The sequence below is a fragment of the Pagrus pagrus genome, assembly GCF_965226575.1.
Source record: "Pagrus pagrus genome assembly, chromosome: 9".
Taxonomy (NCBI): domain Eukaryota; kingdom Metazoa; phylum Chordata; class Actinopteri; order Spariformes; family Sparidae; genus Pagrus; species Pagrus pagrus.
The window spans coordinates 32578728-32593207 of record NC_140193.1 but is presented as its reverse complement, the minus strand read 5'-3'; the positions used below and the strand labels follow the sequence as shown (position 1 = coordinate 32593207).

Below are 14480 nucleotides of genomic sequence, written 5' to 3'. Positions count from 1 at the left end.
CAGTTCAGTCAATGTATGAAATGAACAAACAAGATGTAATATGCTAATTAATGAGCTTCAGAGGTGCTGGTAGGTGAATTAAGTTACCTTCAGACAGACACGTTAGCTTTTCCCCCTGTCTTTGTGCTAAGACAAAATAACCAACTGCTGTCACTTAATATTAACAGAACAGATATATTGATCTTATCGTCTTAATCTTTTAGCAAGAAAACAATAACAAGTGAACCAAGCATCTTTTTATAAGCAAACTAAAGCAGCGTGGTTATAGGCATCAGTCATCAGTCAACCACTTGGTTCCAAAATGAAATATCGCAATTACATTTTGGATGCATTCCTGTAAAATTATGTACACACATACATGTTCCCCAGAGGATCAATTCTCTTGTTGAAATTTCTGGGTTTAAGTGAAATATAAGTGGGCCTATTGAATGGAAAACCATGACATTAGGCACATAGTTATTATGTTCCCCGCTAGGACTTGTCATTTCATGCATCATTGGGTCAAAATTTTAATTTGTCCATTCCCATACACATATTCATTTTCCAGGCTTCAAGACTCCTCATGGTGGCACTTAGGGTAAAGTGAACAGATGTTAACTAACTTTTGGTGAAAAAGTCACTTGCAGGGGGAAAATGGTGGACAGTGCAGAGTCACACAGATTAAAAATATTTTAGTGAGATGGATTTAAGAGTGTTAATCATTTTAACTCCAGAACTGTTCTGCTCTTTGGCAGTTAGACCTTTTGCCAGTTTATGGCTGTTTTACATTGGCATGATGGCACATGTGGACATGGACAAGTTTAAATCAGTGTAAAAGTGTGTGTTAAAGAGAAACTAAGCTACAACTCCATGCACTTTTTATTCATTGTTTCATCTCTGTTGTCAAAGTCTCTAAAATTGACACTACAATGCAGTGAGTTCTGTACATACTTTTTGCTTTCTACCTTTTTGGGGGATTTTTTTCTTCTCTTTCTGTTATGCGATGTGTCACGTATTGCTGTATGGTGATAAAAAATTCTTGTCAAAATTACGGTGAAAAACTGGCAGCTGTGGTTGCCATTTCTTCACCGTATAAAACACAGAGATCTTGTATATGGATTTACGGTAAGGTATATTAAGACTTGTAGAATCAACATTTTCAAGATGTTACAATAAAGGGGAGTTACTGTTTAAATAACAGTGACACTCATGTAGGCTCATGGTATATAGCTGTATAATTCACAATGCAACCCTGTTGTTTTTTAAGTGAAATACTAACCATTCCACAGCATTCATTGGCCTATTTTACAGTCAATTTCTGTTAAAACAACAGAAATTATTTATGCCTTGACGGTATGACTGTTCAATTTACAGTATAAAGCATTTGTTTTTAAGGTGAATCTCTATTCATTCCACAGAATTTATAACCTTATTTTATGGTTCAATCCTGCTAAACCAGCAGCACAATTGTGTTGCTCAGGCGTAGGATTCACAGTTTATACATGTTGCATTTAAGTGGAATTCCCATAAATTTCACATAATTACCTCATTTAAGAGTCAAAAAGTCCTGTTAAAATCTGAAATAAGATTAATCTGAGAAATACCAGTACCTGTGGATGGCAGCACCACTGGACAATTAAGATTCATTCAATCATTTATTACACTCATTACCAATATTAAACACAGTAGCCAGGTATTCAAGCAGGTTTTTTTATTATATCCAAACCTTGAATAATCAGTTTTGGCGGATATGACGAAAATCCAGGACCAAACAGACAAAATACAAAGCCCTCATGCATTGAAGAGCACATCATACCCATTTCGATAATCCATGTACATTTTGGAAATAACTTGTGCTTAAGTTCAATACATCTGCTGAGTACAACAGAAAAAGCAAGGTCAATAATATAACTTAAGTGACCCTTTTCCATGATTTTTGTTAAATCAAAAGTGCACTCACTTTTGCACCTCTATAACTGCACAAAAATGGAACACTGTCACATGTTATACTATTAACCTTACTTTTCTTTTGTAAGCTCAAAAGATGCATTAGACTTGCACTATGCACATTTTGTGGACGACATAGGTACTTATTGGAACATTGTTCAAAAATGTTCATTGTATAACATAGTAGGGCGCTCTTCAAGCAGAACTTAAAACAGCATTAAAACCATCTCGACACTCAATCAAACTTTGAGGATGAATAGTAGAACCACCAACGTCTCGGGGTAAAAAAAAAGTTACTGTGGATAGCCAACCAAAATCCAGAAGCAAAGCAACACTGCTGAGTTTACAAAAAAGTAAGGTAAATAATACAACTTAATCTGTGTCAGTTGTCAGACAACAAAACGTAGACCCTCGTCTAACAGCTTCAAGCCTTTATTGACAAGACTGTGGCATCTGTTCCCCACAACTAGCCCTTCGATAACATCCTTTAATGAGGATCCTTGCCAACAACCTTTTTGGCAATTTCTGTAGAAGCTTGCTTCATAGGAGACGGACACACCATCATCTCTGTTGCAACGATTCTGATCACTTCTCTTAAACTCGGGATAAGTCTCCTGCCTCGAGACATTGGGTCGACCGCTTTGAAATTCCTACTGAACTTTACGGAGGCTCTGATGCAATCGCTATTAAGCAGGTTTCTGGAACACTGTCAGTTATATTTTACTATTAACCTTACTTTTCTTTTGTAACTCAACAGATTATTAAACGTATTAAACGTACGTTTTGGAGATACCATGTGTACTTATTTTAAAAAGGTATTTTAAATAATCAACTCCTATGTCACAGGGTACAACCCCCAAAATACAAAAACAATTAAAACGTAACCAAAAAGTTAGCAAGTTGGCAAGTATCGTCAGTCATTAAAGGATGTCATCGTAAGGGAAGTTGGTGGTCCAGATACAACAGTCTTGTTCAACAGCTCCAAGCCTTTTCTTTGTCTGCTATGAAGCAAGCTTCTACAGAGACACGCCATCATCTCTGTTGCAACAATTCTGATCATTTCTCTTCTCTTAAACTCGGGACGGGTCTCCTGCCTCGAAATTACTACTGAAAATTTTTCAGGAGGCTCTGATGCAAAGTGGTCAACCTAATCAGCATTAAGCAGGTGTCTGGAACACTATGTCAGTTATATTTTAATATTAACCTTACTTTTCTTTTGTAACTCAGCAGATGTATTAACCTTACTCTATGCACATTTTGCACAAATAGCACATGTACTTCTTGAAATAATGACTATACCCCTTGTGAGGTGATATTTTGAACATTACCTGTAAAACACAGACTTATATTCAAGAGGGACTTTGAAACAACAAACAAAAAAAGAACAATAAATTCCAATAACAGCCCCCACACTTATGCATATCACAAATGTACATCAAGACTGAAGTTGTCTTTTGGACCAGTCCCAAGGAGCTGTCTCGGCACGAGTGCAGGGCGTGGGTCGTTGTGGCTGATTATGTGTGTGCGTGTGAATGAGCACGAGAGAGATGGATGTACCTGAAGGCAGGTGCAGGACAGTATGTGGGCCTACGCGTGTTATGCCAGGTTGGATGGGTGAGTGTGCACTTCTATGAAGCCATCACATTGCTGAAGTGGAGCAGACCTGCTACATTATATACATTCCTGAGCACACCACACTCCTTTTGAAAAATAACATTTTGTATAATATTTCAATTAGCACAAATTCTTTCCAAAATGTGCATATAGTAAGTTTACAACATCTGTTTAGTTTACAATAGCAAAGTAAGGTTGATAATAGATCATTAAATCTGTGTCCTTTGTCGTCTATACAGGCTTGAAGCTTTTTAACAAGACTGCTGCGTAGGAGACGGACACGCCATCATCATTTCTGTCAGTTAAGAGAAATGACCAGAATTGTTGCAACAGATTTTAAAATCCTGAGTTTGTCAAACAAAAAGTGACATGCAACCCCAAGAAAACAAAAAATGTTAACCCTTATCTATATGGGCTTGAAGCTCTTTAAGACTGGTATCCGGTCCCTACGACTTTCCCAGCGATAACAGCCAAAAAGTTAGTTGGCAAGTATTCTCAGTTATTAACAGCCCCCACACTTGCATATCACATATCACTTGATGCATATCACAAATGTCCATCAAGAATGAAGTTGTTTTGGGGAAAAGTCCCAAGGAGCAGTCTCGGTACGACTGCGGGGCGTTGTGGCTGAGTATGTGTGTGCGTATGTACACTGGAGTTCTTTCAGAGGTGTGTGTGTGTGTGTGCGTGCGCGCGCGCACGCACGCACGCACGAGATTGATACACCTGAAGGCAGGTGCAGGGCAGTATGTGGGCCTATGTGGCACCGCTAAAGGAGTGGCACAACTAGATTGGGAGCACGAGTGCGCATGAGTGTGCGTACCTATGAAGCCATCACATTGCTGGAGTGGGTATCCAGAGTGTTAATTAGTCTCTCCACTCATGATCTGCTAGATCAGCGATGAGGGTAAGGACCCTAGGGTTTACCGGCAGTTGCTTCTTGTTTTTTTTCGTCTCGACCTTTGTGCCCTTCTCTGGATTGATGTTGAAAAAGCACCTATGTAAAGTAAGAACACAAAAACACAGTTGTTGAAACACCCAAATACACATGGTGTGCCATGTTCAGACAACTTTGACAACAAAGAAAAAAGGTCAGTATTTTACAATTTCAGCCCCATTTTTGATTAAATTCTGATATCGAATCACTGTATTTCGAGAGGCACTGTCTGCTTCCACCAGCTGGGGGCTATACTACAAAGCTGGTTCAGGAGAAAAAACAGGACCCAGTTTGTCAAAAGCATTGTTGCTAACCAGTTAGCAAAGATGTTGTCGAAAAACACACCCCAGGTTTAGTTGAGGTAAATAATCTAATAGAAGAGCAGAGTCCTCATTTTCTTGAGGACTCCGTGCTCTTCTATTAGATTATTTACCTCTTTACTGCTGAACCAGCTTTGTAGTGTAGGCCCCAGGTGAACTTTGCGGACAACACAAAACTGGTGGGTTTCATCAAGGCTGATGAAACCCACTACAAGAAAGAGGTAAAACATCTGGCTCTATAGCATGGGGAACCCTGAGAATCCACTCCACCTGTATCACTTAGTGGGGCAGAAGCTGTGTTATGTGCCCAGCATTTCAAGCTCACAGTGGCTTAAGAACAAAACAAGTACATGCTGTACTCGGGGACAATGCATGCAACAGAAAAGCGGGATGTCCAACATCTTGAGGTACAGCAACTATTTTCTAAAGCACACCATTCAAGATGGTGTAACTATAACCATGCTTTTCCAAGATTTGGGCAAAGCACTAGATGACAATGCTGTAATGACCACATTTAGGGATGTGAATCGTTTCCATCCTTGAGCACAGTCTGCTACTTTGACCAAACAACAAAGAGTGAAGCAACAGAACTGTGCTAGTTCACTATTTTGAACATCTAGTCCCTTTTCTGAATTGCCCTTAACAAAAAATTAATACCACTACTTTATTAATGTTCCTTGCATGGTTGCTTTGGTTAGGCTAAATAACAGACAGCTGCAAACATCAAAAAAGTGAAGACCACTATATTCTAGACAAATCAAAAAAGGGGCTTAATATTGAAATTAGTGCAGTTTAAAGGGGGAATTGCATTGTGCAGAAATGACACAGAACAGGCCATTAAGTAAAGAACACTAAAACAATGGCATACTTCTGTGACGTACTGTGTCCAGAGCATGGAGGACATGCGAGGAGATATGCCAGTACATCAGGGGACGTTTTACAACCCAGTAGTGGGATCACCATCTCTTTCCTTAAAGGTGCACTGTGTAATATTTTTAGTAGTTCATTTCCAGAAGTGGTTCATCATTCCATTAATGAATTTTACCTTTTTAACAAATACTTACCACCATCAAATTTTAAGTATTCATTATGACTGTTAAAATTGAATTTTCATTTCTGATCAGGGTTGTAAAACGTCCCCTGATCAGAAAGGGACTTTGTGAGGAGGGTTATGAGGGTGCCTTGTAAACAGACCTTAAATGTGGATACCAGGCTCTCATACTCTCCTTATGAAGTCAGTTTCTGATGACTTGACCATCAACATGCAAATTAGTGGACTGAACATTTCATTTTGTAGTGCTCTTCCTGTGCCATCTAGCAGGAGGGGATGGCGATCCCGCTGCTGGGTTGTTAACCGTTAACCCCCCCCCCCCCCTCCCCCCACACACACGCACACACACCTCTGAAGGAACTCCAGCGTTGACCTCAACTGCACTGGATAGTGTATGTTCAGGCAGTAGTAGCTGCCGAACATTACGTTGATGGCGGCGATGAATTGGGTGATGTTGTCATTGACGATCTTGCCATCGATGCTCAGCATGAATCTTTTGGCACTGTAGCAGGAGGCTCCTGTAAAGATTTAAATATCAGGCATTACAGGTTTGTTAGTAGGGTCACCACTCATCTGTTGAGAATGTGAAGGATTTACCCGAGACTTCTACATACAGTATAAGGAGAGAATCTACACCTTTAAAGTGATACTGTTCCATTTTTGGAAATAAGCTTACTGTACACCTTTCCTTGAGTTACATGGTTGAGCTTTACCTTTCTTTCTCCTGTACTTCCTGCCGTTCTGAGTATGGCAGTGCAATTTTTTACCTCTAAGCTAGCAGTTAACATTGAGTCCTATGAGACCAGCTAGCCACCAGCTGGTCTCATAGGACTCAATGTTAAAGGCTGCAGCTGGGGAAAAACAAAACAGAAAGCAAAAAACCTCACTTACCACACACAATGATGCATGGCGTCGCCGGCAAGCAGTCCACCTGAACGTCATCTGCCTGGTTGGTTTCAGCAAAAGCAGCATATCCTTCACGTCCTCCGAGCAGCCCTCCAACTGCCCTCTCTGGAACTTCAGCTTGGTCAATGTCTCAAAGACTCGTCTGGTCTTGTTTGCACAAACAGTTGCCATGAAGTTTAGGAGTCGTTTCCCTTTTTTCCCCACACTTCTCAGGAATGTCTCTGTTAGTGGCTGTCCAGTCAGCTCCCGGTAGTGGGAAGAAATCCCAATTTCGTGAAACAAAAAAAACAACAAAACAAAACAAAAAACCCTTTGCGGATCCAAGTGGATTACTGACCTCAAACGAGTCTTCATAGAGCACGAGTTTTAAACTGGATGGATTGCTCTTGAAAAACTCGCTCTGTTTAAATAAGCTACCATCACTAATGTCATTCAAAACCCCCGTCTCTGACTGTTCTGTCACATGTGCACTCTGATCTAGCCAAAGTTTAGATTCTAGGAAATGTCTCAGAGTGTCTTTGATGGGAACATAATATGCAAATCTGTCTTTCCCATTTTCATCTCTTCCTAAGAGTAATTTCTGTGGTTCCACATAAAGGAACATTTTTTTGAAAGTCTCAGTTCTTGAATACACAGTCCTCATTGGCCCTGTGTGACATTCAGTAAAGAGATCAGACTCTTTGACAGAATCACAAACTTTAGTTATGTCATCATCAGAGAGCGATGTGTCCTTTTGTAGTAAAGAACGAAGTCTGCTCAAAGTATATGCCTGGCCTAACTCGTGAATGTTAACCATTTCCTCAACAATACTTTGAATGGTTGAAGCAGGAAGCAGAAACTTTCCCTGCAATTTCAAATAAAACAAACTCACATTTCTCAAATACAGATCACCAAAATCTCCTGATGCATCCATATCCTCTTCCTCTCTCCCCTCCGTCTCCATCACATTACCAGTCTCGGTAACTTCAGTTGTAGCTACGCCTACCGCTGACTCTGATGGCCGCCTTGGTAAGTCCCTGTACATGTCATTAATTCTGCTGTCTGTAATGTCTCCATGTTTTCGTGAAATGTGAGATGTAAGTGTAGATTTGATTTTAAAAACACTTTGACATCCACTCACCGGACAGCATACTTCATGCCCTTCCTCCAGGTGTTTCTTCAGATGGCCTAAAAGGTCCTTGATCGTTTGGCATTTGTGGCTGCACAATGCAACTGGACACCTGTAAGCACCAACGACAGCACCAACATGATCAGATTCAGGCACATTGTGTTTGCGGTAGAAGTGTGCTTTAAATGCACCATATCTGAAAAATGTCTTGGAGCAACCAGAGCCATAACATTTAAACAAACAATGTGGCTCATTTCTATGAAGTTTGCAATGGAGAACATAACCCCTTAGTGTTTTTAACGATTTCCCACAGAAGTTACACTGCCACATTTCTAGGTAGTTGTTGTACCATATAAAACTGTTACATTTTTTCTTTAGTACCCATTGGGCTTAAACATTCACTATGCATACACAACATTCACTACGGGATACACACACTAGTACAATGTATAATGAACTTATTTCTCATCACAAACTAAGCCTGTGCAAAGTAAATGCCTGGCCTTACTGAACACTTACAGCAACATACAGCAGCTTAAACAACATTCAAATCCTTACAACACTTAATGCATGCATGTGGACTTGGTGAGACCCTGTGCATACACGTCAGCGAAATCTCACAGGTAGCCCAGGATACATGGTTTTCAAACTACTTTGCAACAAAAAAACAACTTCACACTGCTGCAGCCCAACATAAAACCCAATACTGCATAACCTTAACCTAACACAGAAAGAGCGGTACAAAGGAATTATCTGCAATTTCAACAATGAATCGAGTCTGTACAAAATATGCTTCGAAAATGAAAATAACACGTGCGCCTTGGTTGATTGACGCTGCACCAGTGCGCAAACACTATTGAAGCAAAGCCACTCACCCACGTGGGCTGCCTTGCAACAACTATGTCACGTTACTGCAGCCCAACATAAAACAAATTAAGTGGAATCAAGTCTGTACAAAATATACCCGACTAGCTGCTTCGAAACTAAAAATTACACGTGTCTTGCTTGGTTAACACCACACCAGCAGTGAGCAAACACATCTCGAGCAAAGCCACGGTCACACACAGCCAGGGACACCACACTGCTGAAGCCGAATATAAAAGAAATTACCTAACTAACAGAAAAAATGGTGCACTGCAGATATAGACCTGCTATCGATTTTAATAATGCATTAAGAAACTCGCTGAGTATTACACTTTTTCTTGCAGTCTTACCGTTTGCATGCCTGATTAACACCTGATGAAGGTCGTTCAAACTAAAAGTAGCATGGGGTTTCCCAGGCTAGTATGCATGGGCATGCCCGGGCAAATGCCCGCTCTAATGACAAAAAAACGAAGTCTGTACAATGTACACGCCAATGCATCTTACTTAGCGCCCGTGTTGCATTTCACAATCAACAAGATCGACATCATTAACAAAACAAAAGAAAGGCACATGGACATGCTGAATCTCACCTTGGTAAACTGCAACGATGAGGAACTTCTCTCCAATGTACGTGACTTCTGATTCAGTTGGATTGCAAAGGGATTCTTCGCTGTCGTCTTCTTTTTTATATAGGGAGGGGTGGGAAGTTGAGGGTAGGTCGCCACCTTCTGGCCAGGAGTATGTCTCGGAAGTATTAGTCAGTTATTAGCAGTGTTGGGAGTAACGCGTTACAAAAGTAATGTAATTACTGTAATGCATTACGTTTTGCTGTAACGCGGTAATGTAAGGCATTACAAAGGAAAAAAAGGTAATATTTTACTCGGTACAAATGTCAGTAACGCGCGTTACAATGCATTTTAAACCCGAAATTAAGTTGTTAGTTGTTTTTATACAAATTCGCCAACAGTGCGAGATTTGCAGAGGAGAAAAAAAGTCCGCGCAGATGTTTACTTCCTGTTAGTGCTGAGCCGACTGCAGGACCGTCTCACTGAATGTCATGTGACCTAAGTAACATACTGATGAACGCAGCTGCGGCTAATGCTAACGTAGCTTCTCAGGGATTGAAGCCGTTATTGTTCTAACTTTGACAATCTAACATGTGACAGCATATTAGCTCAGAGCTGAAGGGCTGTGACTGTTGGTAGTTGTGGTTGATTTTGTTCAAATACGCCGAATTGTGATATTATGGGCTATTATTGTTCAGACGATTTAGCTAAGCTAGCTAACAGATGCTAACGTCAGCGGTCTCTTGTTGCCATAGCAACAGTAAACATTCACGTGGCCTGATGAGCTGTAAATAGAGATGAATCAGGCTGAGATACTTTGAATTTTAGCACAAAATACAAGTAAACCTATAGGAGATAATAAGTTTAATATGCAGTATTTACCATTGAATTTATTGTAATCTTTCCATTCATTTATTGTTTACTGAGGGGATAACTATCTAATAGGTATAATTTGTGTGTAACTTTACTTTGTGTGTAAGTGTGTTACTTTTACTGTAGTTTTCTAATGGCTGTGTAAAGTGTTGTCTTGAGCATTTTCAGGTCACAAAAATCTGGCTTTTTTGCATTGGAAAACACCAGTAAAGTGTCCTAATGAAAACATGATAAAGCCATTTGACTATCTTGTTCATATGATGGTGTCAGGACTTTTTTTTTTATTATGACACACACACTTTCATTGATATGAATACTTGGTTTTGAGGAATGACCTCTATTTGAACGCAACTCTATTGAACGCAATAAGATATATTTAGAACGCCAAATCCATATTTCCAGTTATTTTGGTGAAAGTAACTTAAAAGTAATGCAATAGTAGTGTAATGCCTTACAATTCAAAGACAGTAATATTATAATGTAACTAATTACTTTGAAATGACACCTGCCCCTCCAAAGGTCTCTGCACGGGCCTGGTCCAGACTGTGATTAAATAGCCTACCTTAGGCCTGACTATGGTAATAATGCAGAAAATAGATACAATAATAAGGGAAATTATTAAAGATATAAGGAAAACAAATTATATGAATTAGGCTAGTATTTCTCAGGAAGCAAAGCTAAATCTAAGGTCAATGAATTTGTAATGACTGCACTAGGCCTAATGCAGTAAGTCATATTTTCCAGACTGACATAGGCTATAGGTGGAAGTGTGAGCTTTTGATTCTCAGCACTTGCACTGTGTACCATGGGACACTATTTTGGTCAGTAGAATCCACACAGACTAAGCTTATGCACATTGTTGGTTGAATGTATATTGTTTGTTGGTGATTTTTTTATCTGTGGAAAGGCTGGTGCCTAAATTAATTATAGTAATGTGCTGTTTTTAAAGGGGCTCTATGTATGATTAAAAGTTTAATAAATCTGTCCCGAGTCAGCCGATGCTTATTTGAGTGATTAGTAAGTGAACGATGATCTTCGCGACCACTTTGACAGTCCGTCCGCTGAGAACCCCACATGTAGGGCCTAACTTTGGACAGAGCGGTCTGCTACGAGTGTCGTGGGAAACACTTTTCATACAAAAAAATCGCTTTAGGCCTACATAGCGTATTCAACTGCTGCAGTATCAACTGCTGGCCTTCTGTGATGAAAAACATTCTCACAGCGAGCAGCATTTTTTCATGAAGGTGTAGATTTTGAGACAGGCATGCCAGGGGCACCACGCAAACTACTTAATCCTACATTGTGCCCCTTTAATATTACAATCTATTACCATTTCCGTTTCAGTTTTCACCCTGTATTTCACGTATTATAATAGTAAAAAATATCATTGACAGCATGTTTTTTAGTTAAGGTATTTACACTGTGAATAATACAGTAATGTGCTATTTTTAATATGACTGTCCAATGCTGTCACCATTTCAGCTTTTCACCATATATTTCACATGTTAAAACAATTAAAAACAACATCTTTGACATTTTTTTCCTTTATGGTAATTCTGTGTTTATTCTACAACAATAAACTTTTTCTAGTTTTACAGTTTATTTCTGTTGCCATTTCACAGTTTTTCACTGTCATTTTCACCGACTTTTTTAACAGTATACTACTCACCCATACTCTGGCAAGCAGCTCTGATCCTGAATGATTAGGTCCTGGTCAGCTTTGTGGGTCTTACAACAGATTGGGTTGGGTCCACTGAGGAGACAACTGACAGGTCCACTGAGATGATTTATTTGCAACTTGACCCATGCAAAACGCTTTGTCGCGCATTATTAAAGAAAGTCAGAAAACAATCCTGGATCTGTCCCTTTGTCCAAATATGCACCAAAAGTAAGTGGGGTCTATTCTGTATCTCAATCCAAGCTACATGCAAATCTGTTCAGCAGTTGTTCTGTAATCCTACTGACAAACTAACCAATCAACGTACACATCCGAAAACGTAACATCCATGTGGTGCTAATAAGAAGTGCAGATACATGTACTCATGTGTAAAAAAAAACTCTGAGGTGCAGATGCCTCATACCATTTGTATATATAAATAAATATAGTATTTCTGCAACGCAAGATACTTACCGCATACGTTTGTGTGCCTGTCCAATAATGGATGAACAGCAGCAGATGAACTCCTTGATCGGGTGGATCAATGTGTTTAGTAAAGCTCAAAGGGACAAAGACAGAAGGGAGTGAGAGAGAGAAAGAGAGAGAGAGAGAGAGAGAGAGAGAGAGAGAGAGAGAGTGTAAAGGAAAGCGAGAGAAACAAAGCAAGAGAGCAGAAGATTCATTGAGTGTGTTTTCTGTGGCTGAAGAATCGCCCCCAGTTGCTTTGAAAAGAGGGATAATCCTGTCAAGTAAGCAGACCTTTGGATATTCATGACTGGCCGAGCAGCTCTGCGGACTGAAGGAGGACACAGTCAGGATGGGATTAAACATCAAAGTGAATCTGAGGAGAGCAGGACTGGAACATGAATCCACCAAGGGAGAGACACAGAGGTCTCAGAGGGGTGTGCTGGGGGCCATTGGGGACCGGTTGCCTGGTGGGTGGACAGCACTTTGAATGACTCTGGGATGAGGGCCTCCTGAAGGCCATTCAGAAGAGTGCAATGGTGTGGCATGTGCACCTGTTCCCCAATCTGAGAAACATACACAAAGCACAACATTTACTACCAAAATAAGTTCTCATTAGTGTCATCCCTCAGTCAGAGCTGCTAAGAGTGGTGCTAACAGAAAACAAAAATGATCAAGTGATTGGACGCACGCACTGTTTTGTGCTTTCGGTCCAGGCCTGTTTTTAATGCATCAGAGGAGGTCCCTCAGACCCAATGAAGGCAAATCTTCATTCTACAGCATGCACATTTACCTTGAAAAACTGTCAAGAAAAATGTGTTATATGTGACATTCTCTGTCTTATACACACCACGCACACATACACTCACACTGATGTAAAGCTAATTCTTCATACCCAACAAAGTGTGTATGTGCTGTGTGGATGACATCCCATATGGTTTGCTGAACATCTCACACTCACATATGTCCCCTGGCAGTGGCCCAACCAGCTCTGAATGCTGGCAGCTGAGATGTTTGGACAAAGAAACTCAACATGACAGGATTCAGAGAAACTAAAGTGCTGTTGGGGAAACAAACACACACACCCGAAACACATATGCACACGGACACACATACACACACACACACGCACACTCCCATTTGGCTAAGAGGGTTTGAACCTGTGCTCAGACCTTTCTGACATGTCTCACATTGCCAAAAATGGATGCATGGATCTGTACAGATCACAAGTCACACTTTTTTTTTTTTAAATTGACATACTGGTCTAAAGAATTAAGAATTAAGATCTGAATACCAATGCTGAAATAAAGATATGATGTAACTTCTTTGCCACTGTGAGATGTTTTAATTACTACAACCCCAATTTTTCAAGTTACTGAAGCCTGCTATCATGTTGCGCTACAACATATGTCTGCCCTTAAAGTTGTTGCTTCCCCTGGGGTCCCTGTTTCATAAATCAAATTAGCACCACACTCAGAATAGCTGCCATCTGATTTACAAGTGACCTGGACAGAAGTAAACTAAAATGATGGTCTCTGTTTTTTATTTTTAGGTTTATATAAAACCATTAAATTATTACAAAACTAATAAAGAATGTGTGTATCACCTGTTATCACACAATTAGTCCTCAGCGGGAGGTCCGTCGTGAGTTTGAACAACATCTTTGATAAACCTGCTACAGTTTAATCGGAGTGGAGGCTGAATAGAATCGGAGAGGGATTGCTGCTTCAGTCTGATCTCTCAGGTCTTAGTGGGGATTTCAATGTGCTGAGAGGCTCTGAGAAGCAGGAGCAGAGTGGGAGGTGAATGAGCTGCAGGAGGATGAGGAGGTTGTAAGGCATAGCAGGGAGGTGTGTGTGGTACAGGGAGTAGGCTGACAGATGTGAGATGCCTGAAAGAATCATCTTAAATCCATCTGCCAGCCTGGTGTGGCAAGATTTTGTGAAATAAGAACAATGTCTTCAAATGCTAAATAATGCTCTCTATTCAACCAACAAGAGGAGAAGAAAATGAGAAAGGGTTTCCCACCATGAACAGAACACTTTATCCAAAGTTTCCAAACATACCAAAAATGTTGGAATACAACATTTACAAAGAGCTGCAATAAGACATATGAAACATTTCTGTTTTATGGGGAAGGGTAGCCATAAAAAACACTGTTTAAATCATGCATCACAGTTCCCCCAGAAGTGT

At 40.1% G+C, this 14480-nt stretch overlaps 1 long non-coding RNA gene across 1 annotated transcript; it reads right to left on the bottom strand.

Moving 5' to 3' along the window:
- Window positions 1–1675: 1675 nt before the first annotated feature.
- LOC311262057 lies at window positions 1676–11746 on the bottom strand. Its single transcript, XR_014623203.1, has 4 exons — window positions 9317–11746; window positions 6740–7974; window positions 6198–6366; window positions 1676–4537 (listed from the first exon to the last, which is right to left on the bottom strand). It is a non-coding gene; the product is annotated as an uncharacterized lncRNA (long non-coding RNA).
- Window positions 11747–14480: the final 2734 nt, after the last annotated feature.